Below are 22,092 nucleotides of genomic sequence, written 5' to 3'. Positions count from 1 at the left end.
GCAGATTTAGCTGGTTGACACATGCGGAATTAACTTGGCATTGTGACATTTGTACTGTAGATCAGCCTGGAAGTGGGAAATGCACTGCAGCTAATATTGTTTTTGTTTTTTTTTTGTTTTGTTTTTTAAAACGTTAAAAGTTAATTCAGAGTGTCATTTATTATTCAACCCCTCAAACCACAAGAATTCTGTTTGGTCCCCCTAAAGTATTAAGAAGTAGTTCAGGCACCAAGAATAATGAGCATCACATGTGTGGATTAAAGATCTCTTTTGCCAACCTTTTCTGACTATTTAAGACCCTCCCCAAACTTGTGAACAGCACTCAGACATGGTCAACATGGGAAAGACAAAGGAGCATTCCAAGGCCATCAGAGACAAGATCGTGGAGGGTCACAAGGCTGGCAAGGGGTACAAAACCCTTTCCAAGGAGTTGGGCCTACCTGTCTCCACTGTTGGTAGCATCATCCGTAAGTGGAAGGCTTATGGAACTACTGTTAGCCTTCCACGGCCTGGACAGCCTTTGAAAGTGTCCTCCCGTGCCGAGGCCAGGCTTGTCCGAAGAGTCAAGGCTAACCCAAGGACAACAAGGAAGGAGCTCCGGGAAGATCTCATGGCAGTGGGGACATTGGTTTCAGTCAATACCATAAGTAACGTACTCCACCGCAATGGTCTCCGTTCCAGACGAGCCCGTAAGGTACCTTTACTTTCAAAGCGTCATGTCAAGGCTCATCTATAGTTTGCTCATGATCACTTGGAGGACTCTGAGACAGACTGGTTCAAGGTTCTATGGTCTGATGAGACCAAGATCGAGATCTTTGGTGCCAACCACACACGTGACGTTTGGAGACTGGATGGCACTGCATACGACCCCAAGAATACCATCCCTACAGTCAAGCATGGTGGTGGCAGCATCATGCTGTGGGGCTGTTTCTCAGCCAAGGGGCCTGGCCATCTGGTCCACATCCATGGGAAGATGGATAGCACGGCCTACCTGGAGATTTTGGCCAAGAACCTCCGCTCCTCCATCAAGGATCTTAAGATGGGTCGTAATTTCATCTTCCAACAAGACAACGACCCAAAGCACACAGCCAAGAAAACCAAGGCCTGGTTCAAGAGGGAAAAAGTCAAGGTGTTGGAGTGGCCTAGTCAGTCTCCTGACCTTAACCCAATTGAAAACTTGTGGAAGGAGCTCAAGAATAAAGTCCACATGAGACACCCAAAGAACTTAGATAACTTGGAGAAGATCTGCATGGAGGAGTGGGCCAAGATAACTCCACAGACCTGTGCCGGCCTGATCAGGTCTTATAAAAGACGATTATTAGCTGTAATTGCAAACAAGGGTTATTCCACAAAATATTAAACATAGGGGTTGAATAATAATTGACCTACACTTTTATGTTTAAAATTTAATAAAATTCAACTGAGCAACATAACTTTTTGGTTTGTAAGATTTATGCTTCTGTTCATAAATCCTACTCTCGTTTGCAGTTTGAAGGCTCTAACTTATTTGCATCTTATCAAACCAGCTAAATCTGCAGGGGGTTGAATACTACTTGTAGGCACTGTAGCTAAGCAAAATCTTTAAAACTGAACATGATGTTCTCAGTTACCATTTTGCTCAAAATGTATAAGCCCACTGGCAGATCAAGTCGACCTCTGTAGTGGGTTTCTAGTCTATTAGATCTAGTACTGTACAATGACCACTGCCGACGTGACACCATATCAGCATGGGGAGATATCCAGGTGGTCAACAGTGCTGTGCAGGTTGCTGTGTTGCAGTGGCTGCCATGCAGTGCTACACTTAATAGAATTATGGACTTACTTAAAAAGAGGTCACTGTGACATGGCTTTGGGCTTAATCACTTTAATCAAAATATTAACACCTCATGTTCATTTTTGAAAAATTTTGCTTAGCTGTCTTAGATGTACGTGTAATACTTAGATCTGCTGTCTATCTCTTTTTTCCTAAAGTTATGGTATTCCTAATGTAGTATCTGACAAGGGAGTCCTGAAACCTCTGCCATACTATTTTCCTCTAAATCTTCTTCAACAATTTTAAATCTAGTATATTTTTGAGTGTATGTAAAATCTAATCTTTAAAGCAGATCTGTCTCCAGATTTCACAATACAAATCATATACTGTACATTATTGTAGATAGAAACACACCAGCTTACCCAACTTATTTAGGAAAGTCCTTTTGGAGAGCTGAGAACCTCGCCAATTGAGCTGTAGAAGTTTCAAGTAGAGATGAGCGGTGTTCGACTCGAACTGTTCGCCAATCTCAAATTCGAGCTGTTTTGGGTGGTGTTCGAGCCGTTCGGCGAACGCGAACAATTTGAAAAAAATTCAGCTGTTCGAGGTTATGTTCGATAACTGTTCGTGCACCAAAATCATAACTGGATTTTTTCTCAGTAATGCTGAAAATTAATGTTAATATGCAGTTTGAGTGTACAGCGGGGTGGGGGGAGGGGCAGGGGATGGATCTCTGCAGAAATAATGAAGATCTCCATTTTTTTTTCTCTTTCTCGCATTTACAGTGGGGAGGTACAATCTGTCAGCCTATCAGCAGCGCACACACGGAGCGAACTGCTTTTTTTCACACAAGCAAGGGCATGTGTCATTGGCAGTGTATGTCACATGTCCTTGCCCTATAAGACCCAGCCATTTTCCCCGTCGCCACCATTTTCTCACTGCTGCAGCTGCGTGTTAGACGGCACCGCTGTTGCTGTGTGCGCTATACTTTCAGTGTTAATTTCAAGCCAATTTTCGCTCAAATCTACACATAGCTTGGGAGTAGGGAATAGTTGTGATTGCAGTCCTTTTTAGAGGACTAGGTTACATCATTTCCTACGACTTTTATCAGGCAGGTCTGTGCTCTTAAATAGATAGGTTGGGAGTAAAGACTAATTGTAATTGCAGTCCTTTTGAGGGCTAGGTTACATCAGTTCCTATCACTTTTATCAGGCAGGTCTGTGCTCTTAAATAGATAGGTTGGGAGTAAAGACTAATTGTAATTGCTGTCCTTTTGAGGGCTAGGTTACATCAGTTCCTATCACTTTTTGCCAGGCATGTCTGTGCCAGTGCTGTGCAAGTTTTTTTCACAGCATTTGGCTAAATCTACCAAAGCAAATCCTTTTTGGCCTCTTGCAGTGTGTGTTAGTCAGTGGAGTAGCCTATCTGTGTTGCAAGCTATACCACCTGTGTATAGAACACAAATTTTTTTATTGCACCTAGTGAAGTAAAACCTTTTGGGCATAGCATCATTCTATTAGTTCATCTATACTAACCTCCACCAGGTTGCAAATTCAAAATAATTTTTATCTGCATCTAGCTCTGAAAAAATATTTCGGCTTCGGCTTGTAGCAGTGTGTGGGACTTGTTCTATTAGTCCATTAATACTAACCTCCACCAGGTTGCAAATTCAATATCATTTTTATCTGCATCTAGCTCTGAAAAAATATTTTGGCTTGTAGCAGTGTGTGGGACTTGTTCTATTAGTCCATCTATACTAACCTCCACCAGGATGCAAATTCAATATAATTTTTATCTACATCTAGCTCTGAAAAAATATTTTGGCTTGTAGCAGTGTGTGGGACTTGTTCTATTAGTCCATCTATACTAACCTCCACCAGGTTGCAAATTCAATATAATTTTTATCTGCATCTAGCTCTGAAAAAATATTTCGGCTTGTAGCAGTGTGTGGGACTTGTTCTATTAGTCCATCTATACTAACCTCTACCAGGTTGAAAATTCAATATAGTTTTTATCTGCATCTAGCTCTGAAAAAATATTTCGGCTTGTAGCAGTGTGTGGGACTTTGTTCTATTAGTCCATCTATACTAACCTTCACCAGGTTGCAAACTCAATATAATTTTTATCTGCATCTAGCTTCAAAAAAATATTTCGGCTTGTAGCAGTGTGTGGGACTTGTTCTATTAGTCCATCTATACTAACCTCCACCAGGTTGCAAATTCAATATAATTTTTATCTGCATCTAGCTCTGAAAAAATATTTCGGCTTGTAGCAGTGTGTGGGACTTGTTCTATTAGTCCATCTATACTAACCTCCACCAGGCTGCAAATTCAATATAATTTTTATCTGCATCTAGCTCTGAAAAAATATTTGGGCTTGTAGCAGTGTGTGGGACTTGTTCTATTAGTCCATCTATACTAACCTCCACCAGGTTGCAAATTCAATATAATTTTTTTCTGCATCTAGCTCTGAAAAAATATTTTGGCTTGTAGCAGTGTGTGGAACTTGTTCTATTAGTCTATCTATACTAACCTCCACCAGGTTGCAAATTCAATATAATTTATATCTGCATCTAGCTCTGAAAAAATATTTTGGCTTGTAGCAGTGTGTGGGACTTGTTCTATTAGTCCATCAATACCAACCTCTACCAGGTTGCAAATTCAATAGAATTTTTATCTGCATCTAGCTCTGAAAAAATATTTCAGCTTGTAGCAGTGTGTGGGACTTTGTTCTATTAGTCCATCTATACTAACCTTCACCAGGTTACAAACTCAATATAATTTTTATCTGCATCTAGCTCCAAAAAAATTTTTCGGCTTGTAGCAGTGTGTGGGACTTGTTCTATTAGTCCATCTATACTAACCTCCACCAGGTTGCAAATTCAATATAAGTTTTATCTGCATCTAGCTCTGAAAAAATATTTCGGCTTGTAGCAGTGTGTGGGACTTGTTCTATTAGTCCATCTATACTAACCTCCACCAGGTTGCAAATTCAATATAATTTTTATCTGCATCTAGCTCTGAAAAAATATTTCGGCTTGTAGCAGTGTGTGGGACTTGTTCTATTAGTCTATCTATACTAACCTCCACCAGGTTGCAAATTCAAAATAATTTTTATCTGCATCTAGCTCTGAAAAAATATTTTGGCTTTGGCTTGTAGCAGTATGTGGGACTTGTTCTATTAGTCCATCTATACTAACCTCTACCAGGTTGCAAATTCAATATAATTTTTATCTGCATCTAGCTCTGAAAAAATATTTCGGCTTGTAGCAGTGTGTGGGACTTTGTTCTATTAGTCCATCTATACTAACCTTCACCAGGTTGCAAACTCAATATAATTTTTATCTGCATCTAGCTCCAAAAAAATATTTCGGCTTGTAGCAGTGTGTGGGACTTGTTCTATTAGTCCATCTATACTAACCTCCACCAGGTTGCAAATTCAATATAATTTTTATCTGCATCTAGCTCTGAAAAAATATTTCGGCTTGTAGCAGTGTGTGGGACTTGTTCTATTAGTCCATCTATACTAACCTCCACCAGGCTGCAAATTCAATATAATTTTTATCTGCATCTAGCTCTGAAAAAATATTTCGGCTTGTAGCAGTGTGTGGGACTTGTTCTATTAGTCCATCTATACTAACCTCCACCAGGTTGCAAATTCAATATAATTTTTATCTGCATCTAGCTCTGAAAAAATATTTGGGCTTGTAGCAGTGTGTGGGACTTGTTCTATTAGTCCATCTATACTAACCTCCACCAGGTTGCAAATTCAAAATAATTTTTATCTGCATCTAGCTCTGAAAAAATATTTTGGCTTCGGCTTGTAGCAGTGTGTGGGACTTGTTCTATTAGTCCATCTATACTAACCTCCACCAGGTTGCAAATTCAAAATAGTTTTTATCTGCATCTAGCTCTGAAAAAATATTTTGGCTTCGGCTTGTAGCAGTGTGTGGGACTTGTTCTATTAGTCCATTTATACTAACCTCCACCAGGTTGCAAATTCAATATCATTTTTATCTGCATCTAGCTCTGAAAAAATATTTTGGCTTGTAGCAGTGTGTGGGACTTGTTCTATTAGTCCATCTATACTAACCTCCACCAGGTTGCAAATTCAATATCATTTTTATCTACATCTAGCGCTGAAAAAATATTTCGGCTTGTAGCAGTGTGTGGGACTTGTTCTATTAGTCCATCTATACTAACCTCCACCAGGTTGCAAATTCAATATAATTTTTATCTGCATCTAGCTCTGAAAAAATATTTCGGCTTGTAGCAGTGTGTGGGACTTGTTCTATTAGTCTATCTATACTAACCTCCACCAGGTTGCAAATTCAAAATAATTTTTATCTGCATCTAGCTCTGAAAAAATATTTTGGCTTCGGCTTGTAGCAGTGTGTGGGACTTGTTCTATTAGTCCATCTATACTAACCTCTACCAGGTTGCAAATTCAATATAATTTTTATCTGCATCTACCTCTGAAGAAATATTTCGGCTTGTAGCAGTGTGTGGGACTTTGTTCTATTAGTCCATCTATACTAACCTTCACCAGGTTGCAAACTCAATATAATTTTTATCTGCATCTAGCTCCAAAAAAATATTTCGGCTTCTAGCAGTGTGTGGGACTTGTTCTATTAGTCCATCTATACTAACTTCCACCAGGTTGCAAATTCAATATAATTTTTATCTGCATCTAGCTCTGAAAAAATATTTCAGCTTGTAGCAGTGTGTAGGACTTGTTCTATTAGGCCATCTATACTAACCTCAACCAGGCTGCAAATTCAATATAATTTTTATCTGCATCTAGCTCTGAAAAAATATTTCGGCTTGTAGCAGTGTGTGGGACTTGTTCTATTAGTCCATCTATACTAACCTCCACCAGGTTGCAAATTCAATATAATTTTTATCTGCATCTAGATATGAAAAAATATTTCGGCTTGTAGCAGTGTGTGGGACTTGTTCTATTAGTCCATCTATACTAACCTCCACCAGGTTGCAAATTCTAAATAATTTTTATCTGCATCTAGCTCTGAAAAAATATTTTGGCTTCGGCTTGTAGCAGTGTGTGGGACTTGTTCTATTAGTCCATCTATACTAACCTCCACCAGGTTGCAAATTCAAAATAATTTTTATCTGCATCTAGCTCTGAAAAAATATTTTGGCTTGTAGCAGTGTGTGGGACTTGTTCTATTAGTCCACCTATACTAACCTCCACCAGGTTGCAAATTCAATATAATTTTTATCTGCATCTAGCTCTGAAAAAATATTTGGGCTTGTAGCAGTGTGTGGGACTTGTTCTATTAGTCCATCTATGCTAACCTCCACCAGGTTGCAAATTCAATATAATTTTTATCTGCATCTAGCTCTGAAAAAATATTTAAAATATTTCGGCTTGTAGCAGTGTGTGGGACTTTGTTCTATTAGTCCATCTATACTAACCTTCACCAGGTTGCAAACTCAATATAATTTTTATCTGCATCTAGCTCCAAAAAAATATTTCGGCTTGTAGCAGTGTGTGGGACTTGTTCTATTAGTCCATCTATACTAACCTCCACCAGGTTGCAAATTCAATATAATTTTTATCTGCATCTAGCTCTGAAAAAATATTTCGGCTTGTAGCAGTGTGTGGGACTTGTTCTATTAGTCCATCTATACTAACCTCCACCAGGCTGCAAATTCAATATAATTTTTATCTGCATCTAGCTCTGAAAAAATATTTCGGCTTGTAGCAGTGTGTGGGACTTGTTCTATTAGTCCATCTATACTAACCTCCACCAGGTTGTAAATTCAATATAATTTTTATCTGCATCTAGCTCTGAAAAAATATTTGGGCTTGTAGCAGTGTGTGGGACTTGTTCTATTAGTCCATCTATACTAACCTCCACCAGGTTGCAAATTCTAAATAATTTTTATATGCATCTAGCTCTGAAAAAATAATTTGGCTTCGGCTTGTAGCAGTGTGTGGGACTTGTTCTATTAGTCCATCTATACTAACCTCCACCAGGTTGCAAATTCAAAATAATTTTTATCTGCATCTAGCTCTGAAAAAATATTTTGGCTTGTAGCAGTGTGTGGGACTTGTTCTATTAGTCCACCTATACTAACCTCCACCAGGTTGCAAATTCAATATAATTTTTATCTGCATCTAGCTCTGAAAAAATATTTGGGCTTGTAGCAGTGTGTGGGACTTGTTCTATTAGTCCATCTATGCTAACCTCCACCAGGTTGCAAATTCAAAATAATTTTTATCTGCATCTAGCTCTGAAAAAATATTTTTGCTTCGGCTTGTAGCAGTGTGTGGGACTTGTTCTATTAGTCCATCTATACTAACCTCTACCAGTTTGCAAATTCAATATAATTTTTATCTGCATCTAGCTCTGAAAAAATATTTAAAATATTTCGGCTTGTAGCAGTGTGTGGGACTTTGTTCTATTAGTCCATCTATACTAACCTTCACCAGGTTGCAAACTCAATATAATTTTTATCTGCATCTAGCTCCAAAAAAATATTTCGGCTTGTAGCAGTGTGTGGGACTTGTTCTATTAGTCCATCTATACTAACCTCCACCAGGTTGCAAATTCAATATAATTTTTATCTGCATCTAGCTCTGAAAAAATATTTCGGCTTGTAGCAGTGTGTGGGACTTGTTCTATTAGTCCATCTATACTAACCTCCACCAGGCTGCAAATTCAATATAATTTTTATCTGCATCTAGCTCTGAAAAAATATTTCGGCTTGTAGCAGTGTGTGGGACTTGTTCTATTAGTCCATCTATACTAACCTCCACCAGGTTGCAAATTCAATATAATTTTTATCTGCATCTAGCTCTGAAAAAATATTTTGGCTTGTAGCAGTGTGTGGGACTTGTTCTATTAGTCCATCTATGCTAACCTCCACCAGGTTGAAAATTCAAAATAATATTTATCTGCATCTAGCTCTGAAAAAATATTTTGGCTTCGGCTTGTAGCAGTATGTGGGACTTGTTCTATTAGTCCATTTATACTAACCTCCACCAGGTTGCAAATTCAAAATAATTTTTATCTGCATCTAGTTCTGAAAAAATATTTCGGCTTCGGCTTGTAGCAGTGTGTGGGACTTGTTCTATTAGTCCTTTATACTAACCTCCACCAGGTTGCAAATTCAATATAATTTTTATCTGCATCTAGCTCTGAAAAAATATTTTGGCTTGTAGCAGTGTGTGGGACTTGTTCTATTAGTCCATCTATACTAACCTCCACCAGGTTGCAAATTCAATATAATTTTTATCTGCATCTAGCTCTGAAAAAATATTTCGGCTTGTAGCAGTGTGTGGGACTTGTTCTATTAGTCCATCTATACCAACCTCTACCAGGTTGCAAATTCAATAGAATTTTTATCTGCATCTAGCTCTGAAAAAATATTTCGGCTTGTAGCAGTGTGTGGGACTTTGTTCTATTAGTCCATTTATACTAACCTTCACCAGGTTGCAAACTCAATATAATTTTTATCTGCATCTAGCTCCAAAAAAATATTTCGGCTTGTAGCAGTGTGTGGGACTTGTTCTATTAGTCCATCTATACTAACCTCCACCAGATTGCAAATTCAATATAATTTTTATCTGCATCTAGCTCTGAAAAAATATTTCGGCTTGTAGCAGTGTGTGGGACTTGTTCTATTAGTCCATCTATACTAACCTCCACCAGGTTGCAAATTCAATATAATTTTTATCTGCATCTAGCTCTGAAAAAATATTTGGGCTTGTAGCAGTGTGTGGGACTTGTTCTATTAGTCCATCTATACTAACCTCCACCAGGTTGCAAATTCAAAATAATTTTTATCTGCATCTAGCTCTGAAAAAATATTTTAACTTCGGCTTGTAGCAGTGTGTGGGACTTGTTCTATTAGTCCATCTATACTAACCTCCACCAGGCTGCAAATTCAATATAATTTTTATCTGCATCTAGCTCTGAAAAAATATTTTTGCTTAGGCTTGTATCAGTGTGTGGGACTTGTTCTATTTGTCCATCTATACTAACCTCCACCTGGTTGCAAATTCAAAATAATTTTTATCTGCATCTAGCTCTGGAAAAATATTTCGACTTAGGCTTGTAGCAGTGTGTGGGACTTGTTCTATTAGTACATTTATACTAACCTCCACCAGGTTGCAAATTCAATATAATTTTTATCTGCATCTAGCTCTGAAAAAATATTTTGGCTTGTAGCAGTGTGTGGGACTTGTTCTAGTAGTCCATCTATACTAACCTCCACCAGGTTGCAAATTCAATATAATTTTTATCTGCATCTAGCTCTGAAAAAATATTTCGGCTTGTAGCAGTGTGTGGGACTTGTTCTATTAGTCCATCTATACTAACCTCCACCAGGTTGCAAATTCAATATAATTTTTATCTGCATCTAGCTCTGAAAAAATATTTGGGCTTGTAGCAGTGTGTGGGACTTGTTCTATTAGTCCATCTATACTAACCTCCACCAGGTTGCAAATTCAAAATAATTTTTATCTGCATCTAGCTCTGAAAAAATATTTTGACTTCGGCTTGTAGCAGTGTGTGGGACTTGTTCTATTAGTCCATCTATACTAACCTCTACCAGGTTGCAAATTCAATATAATTTTTATCTGCATCTAGCTCTGAAAAAATATTTCGGCTTGTAGCAGTGTGTGGGACTTTGTTCTATTAGTCCATCTATACTAACCTTCACCAGGTTGCAAACTCAATATAATTTTTTTCTGCATCTAGCTCCAAAAAAATATTTCGGCTTCTAGCAGTGTGTGAGACTTGATCTATTAGTCCATCCATACTAACCTCCACCAGGTTGCAAATTCAATATAATTTTTATCTGCATCTAGCTCTGAAAAAATATTTTGGCTTGTAGTAGTGTGTGGGACTTGTTCTATTAGTCCATCTATACTAACCTCCACCAGGCTGCAATTTCAATATAATTTTTATCTGCATCTAGCTCTGAAAAAATATTTTGGCTTCGGCTTGTATCAGTGTGTGGGACTTGTTCTATTAGTCCATCTATACTAACCTCCACCAGGTTGCAAATTCAAAATAATTTTTATCTGCATCTAGCTCTGGAAAAATATTTCGGCTTAGGCTTGTAGCAGTGTGTGGGACTTGTTCTATTAGTCCATTTATACTAACCTCCACCAGGTTGCAAATTCAATATAATTTTTATCTGCATCTAGCTCTGAAAAAATATTTTGGCTTGTAGTAGTGTGTGGGACTTGTTCTATTAGTCCATCTATACTAACCTCCACCAGGCTGCAAATTCAATATAATTTTTATCTGCATCTAGCTCTGAAAAAATATTTTGGCTTCGGCTTGTATCAGTGTGTGGGACTTGTTCTATTAGTCCATCTATACTAACCTCCACCAGGTTGCAAATTCAAAATAATTTTTATCTGCATCTAGCTCTGGAAAAATATTTCGGCTTAGGCTTGTAGCAGTGTGTGGGACTTGTTCTATTAGTCCATTTATACTAACCTCCACCAGGTTGCAAATTCAATATAATTTTTATCTGCATCTAGCTCTGAAAAAATATTTTGGCTTGTAGTAGTGTGTGGGACTTGTTCTATTAGTCGATCTATACTAACCTCCACCAGGCTGCAAATTCAATATAATTTTTATCTGCACCTAGCTCTGAAAAAATATTTTGGCTTCGGCTTGTATCAGTATGTGGGACTTGTTCTATTAGTCCATCTATACTAACCTCCACCAGGTTGCAAATTCAAAATAATTTTTATCTGCATCTAGCTCTGGAAAAATATTTCGGCTTAGGCTTGTAGCAGTCTGTGGGACTTGTTCTATTAGTCCATTTATACTAACCTCCACCAGGTTGCAAATTTAATATAATTTTTATCTGCATCTAGCTCTGAAAAAATATTTTGGCTTGTAGCAGTGTGTGGGACTTGTTCTATTAGTCCATCTATACTAACCTCCACCAGGTTGCAAATTCAATATAATTTTTATCTGCATCTAGCGCTGAAAAAATATTTTGGCTTGTAGCAGTGTGTGGGACTTGTTCTATTAGTCCATCTATACTAACCTCCACCAGGTTGCAAATTCAATATAATTTTTATCTGCATCTAGCTATGAAAAAATATTTCGGCTTGTAGCAGTGTGTGGGACTTGCTCTATTAGTCCATCTATACCAACCTCTACCAGGTTACAAATTCAATAGAATTTTTATCTGCATCTAGCTCTGAAAAAATATTTCGGCTTGTAGCAGTGTGTGGGACTTGTTCTATTAGTCCATCTATACCAACCTCTACCAGGTTGCAAATTCAATATAATTTTTATCTGCATCTAGCTCTGAAAAAATATTTCGGCTTGTAGCAGTGTGTGGGACTTTGTTCTATTAGTCCATCTATACTAACCTTCACCAGGTTGCAAACTCAATATAATTTTTATCTGCATCTAGCTCCAAAAAAATATTTCGGCTTGTAGCAGTGTGTGGGACTTGTTCTATTAGTCCATCTATACTAACCTCTACCAGGTTGCAAATTCAATATAATTTTTATCTGCATCTAGCTCTGAAAAAATATTTCGGCTTGTAGCAGTGTGTGGGACTTGTTCTATTAGTCCATCTATACTAACCTCCACCAGATTGCAAATTCAATATAATTTTTATCTGCATCTAGCTCTGAAAAAATATTTTGGCTTGTAGCAGTGTGTGGGACTTGTTCTATTAGTCCATTTATACTAACCTCCACCAGGTTGCAAATTCAATATAATTTTTATCTGCATCTAGCTCTGAAAAAATATTTTGGCTTGTAGCAGTGTGTGGGACTTGTTCTATTAGTCCATCTATGCTAACCTCCACCAAGTTGCAAATTCAATATAATTTTTATCTGCATCTAGCGCTGAAAAAATATTTTGGATTGTAGCAGTGTGTGTGACTTGTTCTATTAGTCCATCTATACTAACCTCCACCAGGTTGCAAATTCAATATAATTTTTATCTGCATCTAGCTCTGAAAAAATATTTCGGCTTGTAGCAGTGTGTGGGACTTGGTCTATTAGTCCATCTATACCAACCTCTACCAGGTTACAAATTCAATAGAATTTTTATCTGCATCTAGCTCTGAAAAAATATTTCGGCTTGTAGCAGTGTGTGGGACTTGTTCTATTAGTCCATCTATACCAACCTCTACCAGGTTGCAAATTCAATAGAATTTTTATCTGCATCTAGCTCTGAATAAATATTTCGGCTTGTAGCAGTGTGTGGGACTTTGTTCTATTAGTCCATCTATACTAACCTTCACCAGGTTGCAAACTCAATATAATTTTTATCTGCATCTAGCTCCAAAAAAATATTTCGGCTTGTAGCAGTGTGTGGGACTTGTTCTATTAGTCCATCTATACTAACCTCCACCAGGTTGCAAATTCAATATAATTTTTATCTGCATCTAGCTCTGAAAAAATATTTCGGCTTGTAGCAGTGTGTGGGACTTGTTCTATTAGTCCATCTATACTAACCTCCACCAGGTTGCAAATTCAATATAATTTTTATCTGCATCTAGATCTGAAAAAATATTTTTGCTTGTCGCAGTGTGTGGGACTTGTTCTATTAGTCCATCTATACTAACCTCCACCAGGTTGCAAATTCAAAATAATTTTTATCTGCATCTAGCTCTGAAAAAATATTTTGGCTTCGGCTTGTAGCAGTGTGTGGGACTTGTTCTATTAGTCCATCTATACTAACCTCCACCAGGTTGCAAATTCAAAATAATTTTTATCTGCATCTAGCTCTGAAAAAATATTTTGGCTTGTAGCAGTGTGTGGGACTTGTTCTATTAGTCCATCTATACTAACCTCCACCAGGTTGCAAATTCAATATAATTTTTATCTGCATCTAGCGCTGAAAAAATATTTTGGCTTGTAGCAGTGTGTGGGACTTGTTCTATTAGTCCATCTATACTAACCTCCACCAGGTTGCAAATTCAATATAATTTTTATCTGCATCTAGCTCTGAAAAAATATTTCGGCTTGTAGCAGTGTGTGGGACTTGTTCTATTAGTTCATCTATACCAACCTCCACCAGTTTGCAAATTCAATATAATTTTTATCTGCATCTAGCGCTGAAAAAATATTTTGGCTTGTAGCAGTGTGTGGGACTTGTTCTATTAGTCCATCTATACTAACCTCCACCAGGTTGCAAATTCAATATAATTTTTATCTGCATCTAGCTCCGAAAAAATATTTCGGCTTGTAGCAGTGTGTGAGAATTGTTCTATTAGTCCATCTATACTAACCTCCACCAGGTTGCAAATTCAATATAATTTTTATCTGCATCTAGCTCTGATAAAATATTTCGGCTTGTAGCAGTGTGTGGGACTTGTTCTGTTAGTCCATCTATACTAACCTCCACCAGGTTGCAAATTCAATATAATTTTTATCTGCATCTAGCTCCGAAAAAATATTTCGGCTTGTAGCAGTGTGTGAGACTTGTTCTATTAGTCCATCTATACTAACCTCCACCAGGTTGCAAATTCAATATAATTTTTATCTGCATCTAGCTCTGATAAAATATTTCGGCTTGTAGCAGTGTGTGGGACTTGTTCTATTAGTCCATCTATACTAACCTCTACCATGTTGCAAATTCAATATAATTTTTATCTGCATCTAGCTCTGAAAAAATATTTGGGCTTGTAGCAGTGTGTGGGACTTGTTCTATTAGTCCATCTATACTAACCTCCACCATGTTGCAAATTCAATATAATTTTTATCTGCATCTAGCTTTGAAAAAATATTTGGGCTTGTAGCAGTGTGTGGGACTTGTTCTATTAGTCCATCTATGCTAACCTCCACCAGGTTGCAAATTCAAAATAATTTTTATCTGCATCTAGCTCTGAAAAAATATTTTGGCTTCGGTTTGTAGCAGTGTGTGGGACTTGTTCTATTAGTCCATCTATACTAACCTCTACCAGGTTGCAAATTCAATATTATTTTTATCTGCATCTAGCTCTGAAAAAATATTTAAAATATTTCGGCTTTTAGCAGTGTGTGGGACTTTGTTCTATTAGTCCATCTATACTAACCTTCACCAGGTTGCAAACTCAATATAATTTTTATCTGCATCTAGCTCCAAAAAAATATTTCGGCTTGTAGCAGTGTGTGGGACTTGTTCTATTAGTCCATCTATACTAACCTCCACCAGGTTGCAAATTCAATATAATTTTTATCTGCATCTAGATCTGAAAAAATATTTTTGCTTGTCGCAGTGTGTGGGACTTGTTCTATTAGTCCATCTATACTAACCTCCACCAGGTTGCAAATTCAAAATAATTTTTATCTGCATCTAGCTCTGAAAAAATATTTTGGCTTCGGCTTGTAGCAGTGTGTGGGACTTGTTCTATTAGTCCATCTATACTAACCTCCACCAGGTTGCAAATTCAAAATAATTTTTATCTGCATCTAGCTCTGAAAAAATATTTTGGCTTGTAGCAGTGTGTGGGACTTGTTCTATTAGTCCATCTATACTAACCTCCACCAGGTTGCAAATTCAATATAATTTTTATCTGCATCTAGCGCTGAAAAAATATTTTGGCTTGTAGCAGTGTGTGGGACTTGTTCTATTAGTCCATCTATACTAACCTCCACCAGGTTGCAAATTCAATATAATTTTTATCTGCATCTAGCTCTGAAAAAATATTTCGGCTTGTAGCAGTGTGTGGGACTTGTTCTATTAGTTCATCTATACCAACCTCCACCAGTTTGCAAATTCAATATAATTTTTATCTGCATCTAGCGCTGAAAAAATATTTTGGCTTGTAGCAGTGTGTGGGACTTGTTCTATTAGTCCATCTATACTAACCTCCACCAGGTTGCAAATTCAATATAATTTTTATCTGCATCTAGCTCCGAAAAAATATTTCGGCTTGTAGCAGTGTGTGAGAATTGTTCTATTAGTCCATCTATACTAACCTCCACCAGGTTGCAAATTCAATATAATTTTTATCTGCATCTAGCTCTGATAAAATATTTCGGCTTGTAGCAGTGTGTGGGACTTGTTCTATTAGTCCATCTATACTAACCTCCACCAGGTTGCAAATTCAATATAATTTTTATCTGCATCTAGCTCCGAAAAAATATTTCGGCTTGTAGCAGTGTGTGAGACTTGTTCTATTAGTCCATCTATACTAACCTCCACCAGGTTGCAAATTCAATATAATTTTTATCTGCATCTAGCTCTGATAAAATATTTCGGCTTGTAGCAGTGTGTGGGACTTGTTCTATTAGTCCATCTATACTAACCTCTACCATGTTGCAAATTCAATATAATTTTTATCTGCATCTAGCTCTGAAAAAATATTTGGGCTTGTAGCAGTGTGTGGGACTTGTTCTATTAGTCCATCTATACTAACCTCCACCATGTTGCAAATTCAATATAATTTTTATCTGCATCTAGCTTTGAAAAAATATTTGGGCTTGTAGCAGTGTGTGGGACTTGTTCTATTAGTCCATCTATGCTAACCTCCACCAGGTTGCAAATTCAAAATAATTTTTATCTGCATCTAGCTCTGAAAAAATATTTTGGCTTCGGTTTGTAGCAGTGTGTGGGACTTGTTCTATTAGTCCATCTATACTAACCTCTACCAGGTTGCAAATTCAATATTATTTTTATCTGCATCTAGCTCTGAAAAAATATTTAAAATATTTCGGCTTGTAGCAGTGTGTGGGACTTTGTTCTATTAGTCCATCTATACTAACCTTCACCAGGTTGCAAACTCAATATAATTTTTATCTGCATCTAGCTCCAAAAAAATATTTCGGCTTGTAGCAGTGTGTGAGAATTGTTCTATTAGTCCATCTATACTAACCTCCACCAGGTTGCAAATTCAATATAATTTTTATCTGCATCTAGCTCTGATAAAATATTTCGGCTTGTAGCAGTGTGTGGGACTTGTTCTATTAGTCCATCTATACTAACCTCCACCAGGTTGCAAATTCAATATAATTTTTATCTGCATCTAGCTCCGAAAAAATATTTCGGCTTGTAGCAGTGTGTGAGACTTGTTCTATTAGTCCATCTATACTAACCTCCACCAGGTTGCAAATTCAATATAATTTTTATCTGCATCTAGCTCTGATAAAATATTTCGGCTTGTAGCAGTGTGTGGGACTTGTTCTATTAGTCCATCTATACTAACCTCTACCATGTTGCAAATTCAATATAATTTTTATCTGCATCTAGCTCTGAAAAAATATTTGGGCTTGTAGCAGTGTGTGAGACTTGTTCTATTCGTCCATCTATACTAACCTCCACCATGTTGCAAATTCAATATAATTTTTATCTGCATCTAGCTTTGAAAAAATATTTGGGCTTGTAGCAGTGTGTGGGACTTGTTCTATTAGTCCATCTATGCTAACCTCCACCAGGTTGCAAATTCAAAATAATTTTTATCTGCATCTAGCTCTGAAAAAATATTTTGGCTTCGGTTTGTAGCAGTGTGTGGGACTTGTTCTATTAGTCCATCTATACTAACCTCTACCAGGTTGCAAATTCAATATAATTTTTATCTGCATCTAGCTCTGAAAAAATATTTAAAATATTTCGGCTTGTAGCAGTGTGTGGGACTTTGTTCTATTAGTCCATCTATACTAACCTTCACCAGGTTGCAAACTCAATATAATTTTTATCTGCATCTAGCTCCAAAAAAATATTTCGGCTTGTAGCAGTGTGTGAGAATTGTTCTATTAGTCCATCTATACTAACCTCCACCAGGTTGCAAATTCAAAATAATTTTTATCTGCATCTAGCTCTGAAAAAATATTTTGGCTTCGGCTTGTAGCAGTATGTGGGACTTGTTCTATTAGTCCATCTATACTAACCTCCACCAGGTTGCAAATTCAAAATAATTTTTATCTGCATCTAGTTCTGAAAAAATATTTTGGCTTCGGCTTGTATCAGTATGTGGGACTTGTTCTATTAGTCCATCTATACTAACCTCCACCAGGTTGCAAATTCAATATAATTTTTATCTGCATCTAGCTCTGAAAAAATATTTCGGCTTGTAGCAGTGTGTGGGACTTGTTCTATTAGTCCATCTATACCAACCTCTACCAGGTTTCAAATTCAATAGAATTTTTATCTGCATCTAGCTCTGAAAAAATATTTCGGCTTGTAGCAGTGTGTGGGACTTTGTTCTATTAGTCCATCTATACTAACCTTCACCAGGTTGCAAACTCAATATAATTTTTATCTGCATCTAGCTCCAAAAAAATATTTCGGCTTGTAGCAGTGTGTGGGACTTGTTCTATTAGTCCATCTATACTAACCTCCACCAGGTTGCAAATTCAATATAATTTTTATCTGCATCTAGCTCTGAAAAAATATTTCGGCTTGTAGCAGTGTGTGGGACTTGTTCTATTAGTCCATCTATACTAACCTCCACCAGGTTGCAAATTCAATATAATTTTTATCTGCATCTAGCTCTGAAAAAATATTTCGGCTTGTAGCAGTGTGTGGGACTTGTTCTATTAGTCCATCTATACTAACCTCCACCAGGTTGCAAATTCAATATAATTTTTATCTGCATCTAGCTCTGATAAAATATTTCGGCTTGTAGCAGTGTGTGGGACTTGTTCTATTAGTCCATCTATACTAACCTCTACCATGTTGCAAATTCAATATAATTTTTATCTGCATCTAGCTCTGAAAAAATATTTGGGCTTGTAGCAGTGTGTGGGACTTGTTCTATTAGTCCATCTATACTAACCTCCACCATGTTGCAAATTCAATATAATTTTTATCTGCATCTAGCTTTGAAAAAATATTTGGGCTTGTAGCAGTGTGTGGGACTTGTTCTATTAGTCCATCTATGCTAACCTCCACCAGGTTGCAAATTCAAAATAATTTTTATCTGCATCTAGCTCTGAAAAAATATTTTGGCTTCGGTTTGTAGCAGTGTGTGGGACTTGTTCTATTAGTCCATCTATACTAACCTCTACCAGGTTGCAAATTCAATATTATTTTTATCTGCATCTAGCTCTGAAAAAATATTTAAAATATTTCGGCTTGTAGCAGTGTGTGGGACTTTGTTCTATTAGTCCATCTATACTAACCTTCACCAGGTTGCAAACTCAATATAATTTTTATCTGCATCTAGCTCCAAAAAAATATTTCGGCTTGTAGCAGTGTGTGAGAATTGTTCTATTAGTCCATCTATACTAACCTCCACCAGGTTGCAAATTCAATATAATTTTTATCTGCATCTAGCTCTGATAAAATATTTCGGCTTGTAGCAGTGTGTGGGACTTGTTCTATTAGTCCATCTATACTAACCTCCACCAGGTTGCAAATTCAATATAATTTTTATCTGCATCTAGCTCCGAAAAAATATTTCGGCTTGTAGCAGTGTGTGAGACTTGTTCTATTAGTCCATCTATACTAACCTCCACCAGGTTGCAAATTCAATATAATTTTTATCTGCATCTAGCTCTGATAAAATATTTCGGCTTGTAGCAGTGTGTGGGACTTGTTCTATTAGTCCATCTATACTAACCTCTACCATGTTGCAAATTCAATATAATTTTTATCTGCATCTAGCTCTGAAAAAATATTTGGGCTTGTAGCAGTGTGTGAGACTTGTTCTATTCGTCCATCTATACTAACCTCCACCATGTTGCAAATTCAATATAATTTTTATCTGCATCTAGCTTTGAAAAAATATTTGGGCTTGTAGCAGTGTGTGGGACTTGTTCTATTAGTCCATCTATGCTAACCTCCACCAGGTTGCAAATTCAAAATAATTTTTATCTGCATCTAGCTCTGAAAAAATATTTTGGCTTCGGTTTGTAGCAGTGTGTGGGACTTGTTCTATTAGTCCATCTATACTAACCTCTACCAGGTTGCAAATTCAATATAATTTTTATCTGCATCTAGCTCTGAAAAAATATTTAAAATATTTCGGCTTGTAGCAGTGTGTGGGACTTTGTTCTATTAGTCCATCTATACTAACCTTCACCAGGTTGCAAACTCAATATAATTTTTATCTGCATCTAGCTCCAAAAAAATATTTCGGCTTGTAGCAGTGTGTGAGAATTGTTCTATTAGTCCATCTATACTAACCTCCACCAGGTTGCAAATTCAAAATAATTTTTATCTGCATCTAGCTCTGAAAAAATATTTTGGCTTCGGCTTGTAGCAGTATGTGGGACTTGTTCTATTAGTCCATCTATACTAACCTCCACCAGGTTGCAAATTCAAAATAATTTTTATCTGCATCTAGTTCTGAAAAAATATTTTGGCTTCGGCTTGTATCAGTATGTGGGACTTGTTCTATTAGTCCATCTATACTAACCTCCACCAGGTTGCAAATTCAATATAATTTTTATCTGCATCTAGCTCTGAAAAAATATTTCGGCTTGTAGCAGTGTGTGGGACTTGTTCTATTAGTCCATCTATACCAACCTCTACCAGGTTTCAAATTCAATAGAATTTTTATCTGCATCTAGCTCTGAAAAAATATTTCGGCTTGTAGCAGTGTGTGGGACTTTGTTCTATTAGTCCATCTATACTAACCTTCACCAGGTTGCAAACTCAATATAATTTTTATCTGCATCTAGCTCCAAAAAAATATTTCGGCTTGTAGCAGTGTGTGGGACTTGTTCTATTAGTCCATCTATACTAACCTCCACCAGGTTGCAAATTCAATATAATTTTTATCTGCATCTAGCTCTGAAAAAATATTTCGGCTTGTAGCAGTGTGTGGGACTTGTTCTATTAGTCCATCTATACTAACCTCCACCAGGTTGCAAATTCAATATAATTTTTATCTGCATCTAGCTCTGAAAAAATATTTCGGCTTGTAGCAGTGTGTGGGACTTGTTCTATTAGTCCATCTATACTAACCTCCACCAGGTTGCAAATTCAATATAATTTTTATCTGCATCTAGCTCTGAAAAAATATTTGGGCTTGTAGCAGTGTGTGGGACTTGTTCTATTAGTCCATCTATACTAACCTCCACCAGGTTGCAAATTCAATATAATTTTTATCTGCATCTAGCTCCGAAAAAATATTTCGGCTTGTAGCAGTGTGTGAGAATTGTTCTATTAGTCCATCTATACTAACCTCCACCAGGTTGCAAATTCAATATAATTTTTATCTGCATCTAGCTCTGATAAAATATTTCGGCTTGTAGCAGAGTGTGGGACTTGTTCTATTAGTCCATCTATACTAACCTCCACCAGGTTGCAAATTCAATATAATTTTTATCTGCATCTAGCTCCGAAAAAATATTTCGGCTTGTAGCAGTGTGTGAGACTTGTTCTATTAGTCCATCTATACTAACCTCCACCAGGTTGCAAATTCAATATAATTTTTATCTGCATCTAGCTCTGATAAAATATTTCGGCTTGTAGCAGTGTGTGGGACTTGTTCTATTAGTCCATCTATACTAACCTCTACCATGTTGCAAATTCAATATAATTTTTATCTGCATCTAGCTCTGAAAAAATATTTGGGCTTGTAGCAGTGTGTGGGACTTGTTCTATTAGTCCATCTATACTAACCTCCACCATGTTGCAAATTCAATATAATTTTTATCTGCATCTAGCTTTGAAAAAATATTTGGGCTTGTAGCAGTGTGTGGGACTTGTTCTATTAGTCCATCTATGCTAACCTCCACCAGGTTGCAAATTCAAAATAATTTTTATCTGCATCTAGCTCTGAAAAAATATTTTGGCTTCGGTTTGTAGCAGTGTGTGGGACTTGTTCTATTAGTCCATCTATACTAACCTCTACCAGGTTGCAAATTCAATATAATTTTTATCTGCATCTAGCTCTGAAAAAATATTTAAAATATTTCGGCTTGTAGCAGTGTGTGGGACTTTGTTCTATTAGTCCATCTATACTAACCTTCACCAGGTTGCAAACTCAATATAATTTTTATCTGCATCTAGCTCCAAAAAAATATTTCGGCTTGTAGCAGTGTGTGAGAATTGTTCTATTAGTCCATCTATACTAACCTCCACCAGGTTGCAAATTCAATATAATTTTTATCTGCATCTAGCTCTGATAAAATATTTCGGCTTGTAGCAGTGTGTGGGACTTGTTCTATTAGTCCATCTATACTAACCTCCACCAGGTTGCAAATTCAATATAATTTTTATCTGCATCTAGCTCCGAAAAAATATTTCGGCTTGTAGCAGTGTGTGAGACTTGTTCTATTAGTCCATCTATACTAACCTCCACCAGGTTGCAAATTCAATATAATTTTTATCTGCATCTAGCTCTGATAAAATATTTCGGCTTGTAGCAGTGTGTGGGACTTGTTCTATTAGTCCATCTATACTAACCTCTACCATGTTGCAAATTCAATATAATTTTTATCTGCATCTA

The sequence above is a fragment of the Phyllobates terribilis genome, unplaced genomic scaffold (assembly GCF_046119375.1).
Source record: "Phyllobates terribilis strain yellow unplaced genomic scaffold, ASM4611937v1 Scaffold_8__6_contigs__length_399053987, whole genome shotgun sequence".
NCBI classification, from domain to species: domain Eukaryota; kingdom Metazoa; phylum Chordata; class Amphibia; order Anura; family Dendrobatidae; genus Phyllobates; species Phyllobates terribilis.
The sequence above is the reverse complement of the archived record's forward strand: the minus strand, read 5'-3'. Positions refer to the sequence as shown.